This window comes from Pipistrellus kuhlii, unplaced genomic scaffold (genome assembly GCF_014108245.1).
Source record: "Pipistrellus kuhlii isolate mPipKuh1 unplaced genomic scaffold, mPipKuh1.p scaffold_m20_p_9, whole genome shotgun sequence".
NCBI lineage: Eukaryota > Metazoa > Chordata > Mammalia > Chiroptera > Vespertilionidae > Pipistrellus > Pipistrellus kuhlii.
Genome location: NW_023425595.1, coordinates 1,680,091 through 1,694,103, shown reverse-complemented (window position 1 = coordinate 1,694,103; position 14,013 = coordinate 1,680,091). Strand labels below are relative to the sequence as shown.

At 42.7% G+C, this 14,013-nt stretch overlaps 1 protein-coding gene across 7 annotated transcripts in view; it reads right to left on the bottom strand.

Annotated features, from left to right (window-relative positions):
• The window catches only part of HIPK3 (homeodomain interacting protein kinase 3), a 59,406-nt gene extending 46,898 nt beyond the window's left edge, over positions 1-12,508 (bottom strand). For 5 of the 7 annotated variants that reach the window (XM_036428621.2, XM_036428627.2, XM_036428624.2 and 2 more), the window contains exon 1: positions 12,374-12,508. The gene's annotated coding sequence lies outside the window, so the exon portion shown is untranslated. Of the gene's footprint in view, positions 1-11,666; positions 11,811-12,373 lie in introns of those variants that run through there. The other 2 variants (XM_036428622.2, XM_036428623.2) reach the window with 2 other exon arrangements.
• Positions 12,509-14,013: the final 1,505 nt, after the last annotated feature.

The window sequence follows — 14,013 nt, the reverse complement described above, 5'->3', positions numbered from 1 at the left end:
AAAAGACAAAATAACATGTCTTCTTAGAATAAAACATGGGATATATTAAAAAATATGCTTTTAATGTGAATAGTAAATGAGTTTAATTCTTCACTGGCCATTTAAATCTCAGTATTTTAAATATCTATATCATTAACAGGTTGTTTTACCAGTATTCTATCCAAGAAATTAGTTAATACATTTGTTAATGTAATACACTACTACATTACATGTAAGAAATATTTTCACATAAATGAACCACCACATGCTGTAAAACTTCGTAAAATAAACCTGCTGTCTGAGATGCCCATAAAACATTTATTTGAAAACACTAAAGTCTTGGGTATTTTCCATCAGCACTGTGAACAAAGCATCTCGGGAATGTGTTGACTATAACACAAAATCAGCATGTTAAATAACAAGCTTCGTCTGACTCAGCAAAAAATTCCAGTTTTTGGAACAGAAAATGACCTGTTGGGTATTTCAAAGCTGCTAGAAATTACCCTGCCAATATAAATCTTTATTTAAGAAGGAGTTAATTAAAAACGGTATTCAATGACTATTCTTACTACAGCATATAATTCCCTAGAATTTTTCAAACCATATAATATCAAAACTCAGAAATGGAAACACTGACTGAAAAACTGACTAAAAATAAAAAGTTCACCCAAAGCACTCTCTTCCTTGAAGTAAACTTTAAGCTTAATAACTCAAACCTAGTTTACAAAACTTGTTAAGTACAAGAGAACATTTTATTTCAGGTCATCATACAATACCTGACATCATACAATGTCTATCAGTGGGGGTGGGGGATGACTGCTTTGTAGATATTTCAAATAAAATAGGACATTATGATAACTTTGAGTTATGACAATTCCCTTAACAGAAAGCCAAATAATTTACTTTCTACTTTATAGGAAATATGTCCCCAAACCACCACAAGCCTTGGTGGGTTTGCCGCACTGATTAGAGCCTGGACCTTCTTACCAAAGGGTCACGGGTCAAGGGCACATACCTGGGTCGTGGGCTTGATCCCTGACCCCAGTCCGGGTGGAGGTGGAGCCAAGGCAATCCATTGTCTCTCTCAGTTGGATGTTTCTCTCTCTCCCCTTGCCTCCCTCTCTTTCACCCTCAAAACACACCATGAGATTTTTATTTACTTTAAAAATCCATGTCAAGATAAGTATGAAACATTAAAGATGAAGAAAGCAAAGGTCAAATAATTCTTGCCAGAACACCTCCTAAACCAATCTACTTTTCCCCCTTTTAATCTTTAAAGAAGGATATGTTTTTATCGGTTCTTTTAGAGAAACATCAATCAGCTGCCTCTTGCAGGCACCCTGATCAGGGATGGAACCCCGAAACGTAAGTATGTGCTGGAACTGGTATAGAACCCGCATCCTTCTGTTGTAAAGGAGGACGCTACGACCGACTGAGCAGCCTGGCAAGGACCTAATCTACCACCTGCAACAACTCAGATCCCTGGTCAGAGCACTTATAAGAATTAACAATGAATGCATAAATACGTAAGTGGAACAACAAATCAATGTTTCTTTCTCTTTCTCTCTGAAATCAATAATTTTTTTTTAAAGAGAGAAATGAGTGAGGACACAAAAGGGGAAATACAGAAAAAGAAACCAATTTGGAAATAAGGTAGTCAATTCAGTCTGAACTACCCATTGGGGAGAAATAATGAGATCATAGTTCAAAAGATGAGCTGAAAGCTCATACTTGAATAGGGATTAGTAGAGATTATGCAATCATCTGGAGAAACATGGTACATAAGCTATGAATGAACAGGAAAATACTGCCATGGGCTGAGAAGCAAATAGAAATTTATGTAGGAGCTATTGTACACATTTAATAAGTCTGGAAGAAACAGAAAAGAGAAAATAGGTCCAGAGACTTAAGGAGGCCCAATTAAAAGATGGCCACTTAAAATCTCAGATAACTTTTTAAAAAGCTGAAGGGAAAAAAAGACCAAGGAATAAAAAGGGGGAACTTGAAGTTACCAGAGAGGCTCAAGATGCTGAAAACACAATTCAGTATGAAATCCACAACAGAGAAAAGGAGGTAATCCTGGAGGGAAAGGGATGCTGCTCTGAGGACGTAGTGAAAACACAATGTGTACTGGGAGAAGTTACCTTCAGAGGGAGAGGGTTGGAAATCTGCAGGAAGTTCATACCCATTGACCTTGTAGCAGATGAGGGAAACAGACACATCTGCTACAAGTAAAAGAGGTGAGGAGTAGAGTGGGTTTTGAGAAGTTAAATGTGTATATGACATATAGAGAAGTACCTGGTCAGGTACCTGTCAAACTACATGATGAAGATTTTCTACATGGAATAAGGGACATAGGTAGAATGTAGCATGCCTGTATTTGGTTACTTTTATAATCAACACTAATAAAAGAGGAAAATGCTAATTGACCATACCTTCACTACACCCACAGCCAATCAGAGCGAGTATGCAAATTAACCCAACAAAGTTGGCAGTTAATTTGCATATGCTGAGGGAGGAAGAAGACTGAAGACAGCAGAGAAGGAAGAGGGAGGAAAAGCAGAAAGCAAGGCGGCTGCCAGAGGGAAAGCGTGGGGTGGGTGGGGCGGGCAAGGCAGGTGGCAGTGGCAGCAGCTTTCAGGAATCTTCCTGCAATGGGTTCCTAGTCTATATATATAAAGAGGTAATATGCAAATTGTCCAGGGCACTGTAATGTCATGACCACTCAGGAGGAGGCTGCACACACAGGTGAGTGGGAGGGGACGATGTGGGAGGTGAGGCAAGCCACGGATGCCGCAGCAGCTTGAGCAGGCCCAGAACAGTGACAGATCAGGGGTCTGCCAGCCACCGCGCGCGCCAGCAGTCCCACTCATTGGCTAAACTCCGGGTACACCACTCAGTGTTCTTGGTAACTTGGGTAATAAGAATCCAAGAAGGTGACCTAGGGTTTTTCCACCTCACTCCTAGAAGAAAAAACGAAGGTCCACTGCTGGATGGGCTAAGAAATGTCATGTCCTATCCTAGCTGGTTTGGCTCAGTGGATAGAGCCTCGGCTTGCAGGCCGCAGGGTCTGGTCAAGGGCATATACCTAGGTTGCAGGCTCCTTCCTGGCCAGGGCACAGGTCAGGGCTCATGCAAGAGGCAACCAATTCAAGTGTCCCTCTCACATTGATGTTTCTGTCTTTCCCTCTATCTTCCATGCTCTCTAAAAATCAATGGAAACATATCCTCAGGTGAGGAAGGAAGGGAGGTAGGGAGGGAGAAGGAAGGGGAGGGAAAAGGGAGGGAAGAGAGGGAAAGGGGAGGGGAGGAAGGGAAAGGGAGGGAAGGAAAAGGAAGGGAGGGAGGAAGGAAGGAGGAAAAGGGGAGGGAGGGGAGAGGTAGGGAGTGAGAAAGGGAGGAAGGAAGAAAGAAAGGTCATATCCTATGAAAGAGACATCTTGAAAATGCCTAAAGAAAGTTGTCATTTTTTCAGGGGCTCCCAGACTGTGAGAGGGGGCAGGCTGGGTTGAAGGAAAGCCTCCAGTGCACAAATTTCTATGCAGCGGGCCTCTAATAATAATATATTTGAATCCCCAATTCTATTAGGCACTTTAAGGATATAGAAATCTTTTTAAGACATGGTTTTTGACCTGAAGAAACAGTTCAGATACTTTTTTACATTTTTAAATGTAACCTTTTCCTAAAATGTAATATTGTTACCTTCTAATAGGTTATAAATTGAGGTATTTCATTTTCTTCAAATCAGAGTAAAGGGAAACAATTTTATAGCTTGAGCTGTAAAATGTGAGATACTTTAAAGAGACTTTGCAAATTACAGAGTAACCATCAGAAATACTTTCAGAAATGCCATGCTAAGCTTAGGGCATTTTACAAGGCAAACATTTCAACTATTTTGTACTCAAAAGCTATTGGTAAACCAATTGTGTTACAGTCCTTAACACCCTAAGTAACTTTTGATACAGAGTTCCACTTTAAATATACATGTATAAAATATTAAAATATTACCAAATTGTCAAATTTCATTTAAGAATATATCATATAGAATTAAAAAAGGAACAAAATACAATACTTGCCTTTTGCATGATTCTGCTTTAGAACCCCAAGTTAATTGTACTTTTGATTTACATAAATTAAATATACAAATGATATTCCTTGTTTAGTGCTTTCAAATAAGTTATAGCTAGTAATTTCAATATTCTTAAAAGTTCCTTAAAAATGAATTCTATCTATACCCTCTTTTTCCTCTTCTATTTTCTTTCCACAGGTCAGCACAGGAATGAGGTTTGAAAAGTGCTGTATCCCAAATTTAGAAGAAAGGTAATAATATAATTTTAGAAAGGCAAACCTATTAGAATTTTCTCAGGCAATGCAAGAATTATGCCCAAAAGGAAAAGAACTGAATTATTAACTATATATGAGAAATATGACTTTCTCCTTGATTTTTTTATTTACTGATTTTTTTTATTTTTGAGAAATAGAAAGGAAGGGAAAGAAGAGGGAAGGAAAGAGAGGGAAATAGGGAGAGGATGGGGAGAGAGGGAGGAAAAGAATTGAGGGGAGGTAGAGAAAGAGAGAGAGAGAGAGAGACATAAATTTGTTGTTCCACTTATTTGTACATTTACTGGTTGAGTCCTGTATGTGCCTTGCCCAGGTTTCGAACTTGCAACCTTGGAGTATGAGAATAACACTCTAATTAATTGAGCTACCTGGCCAGGGTGATCTTCCCCTTCATTTAAATTAATATATAGCATGTCTTTATAACCTTTAGACTATTAAACTGGTTATAATTTTATTATCACCAAAATAAAATTCATAAAAATTTTAAATGGTTTTTGTTTTGGTTTGGTGGTAAGGGTAGTGACATGCAACATTAAGAAACTGAACTATTCCTGGTAATTTAAATATCTTATATTTTACAAAATGAAGTGAAGTCTTAAGAAATTTGTGCTATACTAGTATTTAAACCATTATTTTCCTCAGGCAGTATTTTCCAACTCATGCACACATACAGATATGAGAAAATGTCCAGTACTTAGCTAACTTCACCCAAAACTTGCTCAAAGCAGGAATTGTGTCTTAACTCTCTTCATTCATAGCACAGAACTTTGCATTTAGTGACATTCAAAGATGTACTAGATAAAAGTCTTCATACAAATATTTTATAATTTTTCTCCCCAACATTAAATTTTTTTTCATCTGTGGTCAGTCGGTGATCCAGCTATAATGAAATATTTAAAGTGTGCTCAACAGGTTAGAAATCTAGTATTTTTAACTCAATACTATTCTTAATTAACTAAAATACATGAAACTATAATCCTGGTCGGTATAGCTCAGTTGGTAGGAGTGTTGCAGAGTCAAGGGTTGGATTCCAGGTCAGGGCACATACCCAGGTCTCAGGGTTTGATCCCCAGTCTAGGCATTTATGGGAGGGAACCGATCCTTGTTTCTCTCTTTCTCTCTCCCTTTTTCCTTCCTCTCTCTCTTAATTCAATAAAAACATACCCTCCAGTGACTATTAAAAATAAATAAAATGAACAATACGAAACTACAACTAATATACTGCAGGGATACTTGTGCCTTCTCCACTGAAACGGATTGTAAGTTAGACCAAAATACGTTTTGGTTTTAAGAATGTAGTGAAGAAACCATGGCATCATATCCTGTAATTTTCCATTTGTCACTACACTCTATTTAATATTTCAATAGATATTGCAACATATTACATATTTAAGTCCTCAGAAGCATTAATTTAAATTATACGTTGGAAGAAATGTCTCTAGAAAGCCAGGTTCAATTTTCAATATGTTATCACTTTATCTAACTTATTAACTATTTAAGACTGCCGCATTATATATCTGAAGTCGTATAGTTTACCCAACCTACAAGACTCTTGTTGTATTATTAAACAGATAACACAGTCAAAATACATGCAAATAATCTTCAGGCCTTTAAATAACTGCTTTATAGGTTAAGAAATATTTTCTAAGCAAGTTTGCTATTTTATTTTTTAAAAACTGTAAAGTAGTCTCCAATTTATGGGTAATATGAAAGTAGGGAGAAGTTGAAGTTAATATAAATGTTTTTTAGTAAGTAAATACTTTCAAAAGATTTCTAAACTGTAAAAATTGGCTAGTCATATACAGCCAAGTTTCACATTACTTATCAGAGCTTAAAGACAATTTTCTTGGTAAGCCATCTGCAGTCAACTATAATTTGTAATAAATGGCTACAAAATTTTAAAGAGGGGAGAGAGTGACTCAAATTGTGTTCATGTGATTATTTCAATATCTATAATAATTTTTTCATATTAGAAAAGATGCTTCAGCATTAACAATTATGCCCCAAAATAAATGTACCTGACCATCCCTGCCATCCTTTATTTTTTTCACCCTTTTTTTCAAGGTAACCAAGAGTTATAACCTAAAGGATCCATCTTTCACAATTCAGGTCCTTACCATAAGGAAAAGGTACAGCTCAAAATACCAAAGTACTTCATTTCTCTTTTATTATTATTCTCTAAACCTACGCTTATTTCAGGTGTAATCTTTTTGGTTTTTTGGGGTTTTTTTTAATGACAAAAAAAGCAAAGAAAATACAACATAAAAAGTGTATCGGGAAACCTACTCTTTAAAAGAAGAAATGTTTATCTCAAAAGGTAAAAATTGACTGTGTCACTAATATCAGAGGTCAGGGCTTTAATTCAGTTTGAAAACCCTATATTCATATATGATGTGCATCTTTTTTTAAAATATATTTTTATTGATTTCAGAGAGGAAGGAAGAGGGAGAGAGAGATAGAAACATCCATGATGAGAGAAAATCATGGATCAGCTGCCACCTGCATGCCCTCCACTAGGGATCGAGCCCACAACCCAGGCATGTGCCCTTGACAGGAATCGAACCCAGGACACTATAGTCCACTGGCCGATGCTCTTACCACTGAGGCAAACCAGCTAGGGCTATGAGGTGCATCTTAATTTTATTATTAAGGATCTCCAAAGACCAAAAAAAAAGTACTCCTATAAATCAAACCCATTTTAATAGGAATAATATGTTCTATGCTCGTCACCCAAGTTAGGCCTAGATTTTTCCTTAATTGGATAGAAAGCTTATATTCCTGAAATTCTACATTAAGTAAAAAAGTCTTTTAGATTGAAAAACTAAAGACACAGGGGGCAGGATTTAAAAAACAAAACAAAAAAAAAAAAAAACCACACACACACAACTGGTCCAGGATGATAAACAGATACTATTTCACAAGACTGATCACTCAGCAGGTGTCACAGCATTTTTTTTTTCCTTCATTTTTTTTAAGCCTCATCCGAGGATATGCTTTGGTTTGGTTTGGTTTTAACTGATTTTAAAGAAAAAGGAATTGGGGAGTGAGGATAGAGAGAAAGAGACGGGGAGACCCATGGTTCGGGGGCCTCCTATTCTCACCCCAAGCAGGAACTGAGTCTGCCACCTTGGTGGTGTATAGGAAGACTCGCCAGCCAGCCGGCCACCTGGCCAGAGTGTCACAGTATATTCTTCATCTTTTCCCCGAGCTACCACGATACTTCAACATTTAAAGTGAAAACAGATTTATAACCATGCCAATCTCTTCCCCGCTCTGTGGTCCAATTTCCTCTACCTTACCTGCCCCACTAACTTCCCTCTCACTCCCTCTCCCACAGGGAGAAAAACAAACAGCTATTACTTTTAGAATATTAGAGAAATTGTTTGGTAACAAAATACCTTTAAGGTAAAAGATACTGTCTTTGGTTTTATTTCAAAGCCTTCCTGTTGGAAGACAGCTTACAAAAGTAATGATTTGGGGGCCATGGCAGGGTAGCTCTGTTGGTTAGAGCATCATCCCAATACACCAAGGCTTTGGGTTCAATCCCCAGGGCACATACAAGAATCAACCAATGAGCGCATAAATAAGTGAACAACAAATTCACGTCTCTGTCTGTCTCTCTCTCTCTCTCTCTCTCTCTCTCTCTGTGTGTGTGTGTGTGTGTGTGTGTGTGTGTGTCTCCCTTTCTCTCAAAATAAAAAAAAAACTTTTCAATAAAAATGATATAAAATATTTTAAGTACTGATTATTTCATTCACTTCTAAACATAAAAGAAAAAATCAATTAAGTTACTTAACTATCCCAAGCCACACATGGCACCCTAAAAATACAGTATTTCCAATATGCACCCAGTTTTTTTAGTTTTTTTAGTTTCCACATAAACAGTAAGAGCAGAGACTCTAAGCCGTGTGCCTCAGAATCAAGGCGATATGTTGCCTTTGCGTAGTGACATATGGCCCAAGTATCAACTGAGGAAAGCAGCCTGAACTGCTAAAGAGGTCAAGGTCTAATGTGACAAACACTTGGGTAAAACATATAACATATATCCTCTGTCTCTAGTCTAGCTTGGTCCAAACCATGATTTAGATAAGGTCCAAGCCGAAACCGGTTTGGCTCAATGGATAGAGCGTTGGCCTGTGGACTTAAAGGTCCCGGGTTCGATTCCGGTCAAGGGCATATACCTTGGTTGCGGCACATCCCCAGTTGGGGGTGTGCAAGAGGCAGCTGATTCAATGATTCTCTCTCATTGATGTTTCTAACCCTCTACTCTCTATCCCTCTCACTTCCTCTCTGTAAAAAAGTCAATAAAATATATATATTTTTTAAAATAAATAAGGTCTAAACCAACAGCTGTGACAAAGCTACAGAATCAGCACATTCACACTAGCGTATTTTTCACCAAACCACTCTTAATTACACCAATCCAACCAAAAGAAGTGGACTATATTTCCTTAAGTTGGTCACATTAAGTCCTCTGGCTATTCTAAAAACTTCGTGATTTAAAACTTCTCCAATTATATATATATCTCTATTCAACTCTAGGTGCTAAAGTACTAAGCAAGATATGCTTTTTAAGCAGCTGGATCCAGAACTAGTAGGACATTTAAAATAATTTCTTTAGGCTTACATTTGTATCCTACAGAAAGGGTTACCCATAACAAAGCTTTCAGCAAGCTGTGTGGGGTGAGAGGGGCAACTTTTAAAAAGCAATACAATATACTGGTAGATTCTTCCATTTTAACAAAGTTCTAGTTTATCTAGAAGTAACTTCCAAGTTAACAAGCCACATTAGAAATCTCAACTTCAGACACTAGGAAATAAGGACAGCTGCAAACCCAGAAATTTTTTTAACAGCAACAATATAATCATCACATAGCAAGTTATTTTGTGTCCAAGGCAAATATAACTCTAACAAGGTATTTTAAATATGGAGAATTTCCAAGTTCCTTAGATCAAACACCCTTAAATCTATATATTGCTATCTACAAATGTAAAGTTGCAATGGAATGACATTTTTTGTCTCTGAATTAGCCACCAATAATGCAATTCTAACCGACCATATCATCACTTAATGAACTGCTAGACTGAGAATAGCATATTAAGAAAGTTAACTTCTTTACTTTGCAAAACTAACTTCAAAAGTTACCAAAATAAGTCATTCTGACATTCAAATTGAAAATAATAGCCCTAGCCAGTTTGGCTCAGTGGATAGTGTCCACCTGCAGATTGAAAGGTCCCAGGTTCAATTCACGCCAAGGGCACATGCCAGGTTGCAGGCTTGATCCCCAGTAGGGGGCGTGCAGGAGGCAGTCAATGGTTCTCTCATCATTGATGTTTCTTATCTCTCTCCCCTTCTCCCTGCCTCTCTGAAATCAACAAAAATATTTTTTTTTTTAAAGAAAATAGCATGCAAACAAGTATTTCATTCAATGAGTGGGAAATAGTATTTCAGCATTCTGAAATTTACATTTGCCCCAAACTCACTTCCATATATAGGCGTGTCCCCAAAAAATGTATACACAGACTTTGAATAATTACCAGGATAAAGACAGTGTTTATTAAAAATACACTGAGCTATCAGTTGTTGAAGTGTGTAAACATTTTTGGGGACACCCTGCATATGCCTTCAGTGCTCACGTGTGAAATATTAAAAACAAAAGCTGAATAAAGAAGTGCATTTGACAACTGTTGCTATTTTAAATTGCAAGGGGGCTTTCAATTCCTCACACTAAACAAATACTTACATGCCCTGCCGTGCTGGCTACAGCATCCTCCCTCTGTAATTTGCACCTTATTATAGCATCTCATGACAGAACATCCAAAAAATTAAAATAGTATGATCTGAAGCTTCTTTTCAAGCATGTTTACAAGAAGTATCTCACAAAAACCATCCACTTTTATGTGACTCTAAATCTCCATGCCTAGAAGCCAATGACTGGTTTACAAGCAAGATAATGACTAGTTCACTGGAAAAGGCATTATGACAATAAACTAAGACTGGCTCACCATGTTATGATCTGCTTGCCTAATATGTATGTTTAGCTACTGTAGTCAGCAATGTCCAAAGATAAAATGGAAACATTTAATGGCTGGTTCTGTTCTAGATTTCAAGCTCATCTTAGCTTTTCAAAGCATGGTTTTAATCTAAGATATTTTTTAGTAAGTATTTTCCCTAGAGTAGAAAAAAATTTACAAAATTGTTCTTCAATTTTCCCATGACAAAAAAATGAAATGTCCAAAATCTCAATTATTTCAACACACCTCTTTACCTTAACACAATTTAAAAACAAAATTTTTTTTAAATTAAAAAATAATCTTCAAACAGGTTAAACATTATATCCTCAAAATAAGAAGCTTTCAAAAATGTATGAATGCACCCATAAGTATACCACGAAACGCCTTGTTGCATGGAATGCCTTATTGAATTAAGCATAAAGAACTTTATTTGGTTGGTTACATTTTGGTTACTGTTTAATGACAGGAAGGCATAAGGTATCAAATAAAACCATGAAAATGTTCTTTTTTAAACATCAGCCATATTTTGTTTACTTAAGTACTGTTTAATCATGACCTATCCAAACCTTATCATGGCTCATTGTATAAAATTAGCACTGAGCTTGCAAACATAAGCAGAATCCAGACTTATCAAACATATGGTGAGGCTTGCCCAGCTTGTGAAAAATTAAACGGGAGTGCAGAATCAAAATGTTTTCATTGGGAACAAACAAAACCCACCGATTCTGCTCAAAAGTTCTCATCAGAAATATGATCAAAGGAGGGATCTCTTAAAATATTAAGAGAGCCCAGCAATTAAAACTTTGAGAGAGAGGGGAGAGAAAAAAAAGAATTGGCTTGATTAGTACTTCCACTTCAGAAGCTACAGATCACAAACATCTAAAAAATATATATATATATATTTTTTTTTAAGAAAGAATTCAGCCGATCTCCCAACTGCTGGAAGGCACACACACACAAGCACAAGCACAGGCTGGTTTGCCAGCTCCCTCCCCCAGCCCTGGGCCAGCGAGACATCCAAGTTGACAAAAGAATTAACCATACGATTTCACTCTAAAACTGGACGATCATCAAAAAAAACAAAAACAAACAAACTAACTAAAACTTCGCCGTGGCTCGCAGGAGCTCTTTATAATTAGAAGCAGCGACCTGACAGGTGGAAAAATAAACCCTAACCGGGGCGGCCGGAGGCTGTGAAAACACGGTTCAAGGACTGGCCGCGCAGTGGCTGCTCGGCCGCAGGGAACTCACACGCACACACACGCCCTCCGGGCCGAGGACCCCCGCAGAACCCGGGCGGGGACCGGCAGGCTCCGCGGGGCACCACGTACCATTTTAAAACCGCCTTCTCGCCGCCCGGAACGCGGGCATTCTGGCCGCCGGTCCTGCCGCCGCCGCCGCCGCCGGGGAAGCGAGCGGGCGGGCGGCCGCCGCCGTAACGAGACGCCGGCAACAGCCCCGCCGCGCGGCCGCCACGCCTTCCTCGGGCCGCGGCGGGGGGACGCGGGCGGCGGGTCACATTTCTCCTCCCCAACGAGCACACGCACTCGCGTCCCCGGAGCGGACAGCCTCCGCGCCCGCCGCCCGCCGCCGCCGGCGCCTGCCCGGGGCCCGGGGCCCGGGGCCCGGGGCCCGGGACGCGGCCATCGGCCGGGCGCTCGGGTGGCGGGCGCGCGCGCGCGTGTCGGTGTCTGCGCCCCTTTTTTCACGAGCGGAGAGGGGTGTCCGCAGGGCCGGCCCCGGGCGCGGCGGGGCGCGGGCACCCCGGGAGGCCGAACCAAACTTCGGTTGCCGGGAAGAGCCGTTGCGCAACCCCGGCGAGGGGAGGCCGGCCCCGGCGCGGCTTCCCGGAGGCTGCGCCACGGCGCGCGGCCCCACGCGCGGCCCACACACACGGCGCGGCCTCCGGCCTGAGGGAGGCGCCGGGGGGACGCGCCGCACGAGCGCGCGGGGAGGGGGATGCGGATGGGGGTGCGGGACGCGCGGCGGGGTTCCCCGCGGAGGAACCGGTCCCCCCAGCCCCGCCCCGCGCCCTTACCTTCCTAGAGGCCCGCGCTCTCCCCTCGTCGGGCGGCCGCAGCCCTGAGCATGTCCGGGGCGGGTGCGGGGCCGTGCGGGGGACGCGGAGCCAGGCGCCTCAGCGGGCGGCACCACCCAGCCCGGGCTCAGCCCCGCTCCGCGGCCGCTGCCATCTTGTCCCGGCGGCTGAGAGGAAACGGCGAGACACCCTCCCTCGACCGCGGCGGCTGCTGCTGCTCAGGCTGCGGGGCGCCGGGCCCGTCTCCCTCATCTTCCTCCCAGGGAGCTGGGTGGGGTCGGGGCGCCGGGGCGGCGGGTAGGGTGCGAGGCGGGCCGGGCGGCCTCCGCCTGCGGGGCCTACGGGAGGCGCGGGGTGCGGGGCCCGCGGCGGGCGGGGCCCATTCCTGACGCCGCTGCCAGGAGGGGGGGGGGGGGGGCGGGGACCGGAGGGGGGACAGCCGGGAGGCGCGGGCTGCGGGCCCGCCGCTCGGTCTCCTCGGGTCGCCGCGCCGCCGGCAGTCGTCACCAGGCAGCTGCCGGCGGCCGCCCAGTGCCGGCCCCTCCTCCGCGCCCCCGGCCGCCGCCGCCTCCGCAGCGCCCCCGCCCGCCCGGCCGCGCAGCGCTCAGCCCGCCGCCCGCCCGCTCCGCTCCGCTCGGGCCGCGGCGCCTCCCGAAGCCCCGCCCCGGCCGCCTGCTGCCGCGCCCGGGGCGGGCCAGCGGGGATCCGACCGGGCTCCCCCGCTCCAGCCCTCCCCCCAAAGGAGCCCCCGGCCCCTGCTCTGAGCCTCACCTCCCCTGGGCCCACTCCGCCAGAAATAGGTATTTTTTTAAAAATGTCCTAGCCCCCAAAGAAAGGATGAAAAAGCGGAAGCAGGATTTTAACAGGCCTTTTGAGACCCTGTCATCAGTTTCCCCTCCAACCCCTTTAGGATCTGTTTGTTTGTTTGTTTGTTTGTTTGGGTTTGGGGGGGGCGGTTTCTGGGGTCGTTTTTTTTGGTTTGGTTTGGTTTCTAAGCCCCATAAATAGGGAAGGGGAATGCTCAGTCAAGTGAACAGTCCCCATTTAACATAGGTCCTTCCCGCTTCCCCATCCCAAAGAGGCAAGAAAATGGTACAATCAGGTTAAAGAACAGGGGAAAGGCCCTCCTTGGTCCAAGAGCATCTCTCTAGGACCCAAATGCCAGTAAATGTGAGGTTCACCCGCCTCCGTGTGGATATTTCTCCATCACGTTGTCAATTCCACTCCCAGAGATGAGTTTGCTCCCTCCCGGAGACTGGGAAATCAACAGAATGGCCCATCTCAACGTAATGATAGAACTGTAGAATTTTAGACATGAAGGAACCTTAGAGATCTTTGGTACAAACTCTTTAAGTTAGGACAGGGGGCCCAAAAACTTGAGATGACCTGCCCAAGGTTACACAGCAAAGCCCCGGTCTCTCCCTTTCCTTAGGTAACTACTGACCTAAGAACCTATCACCCCCAGGATTGTTGTGGGCTTTTTAATTGTCTCCTTTTGTTCTGAATTAATGTTTAACTTTTGGGGAATGGAACACCTTTCACTGAGCAGTGGAAATGCCCTTTCTTCCCTTCATAATCTTCAGTAGAAGGATTGAGCCTACCACATACCTATTTATCCGCAGACATTTCCTCTCCCCCCT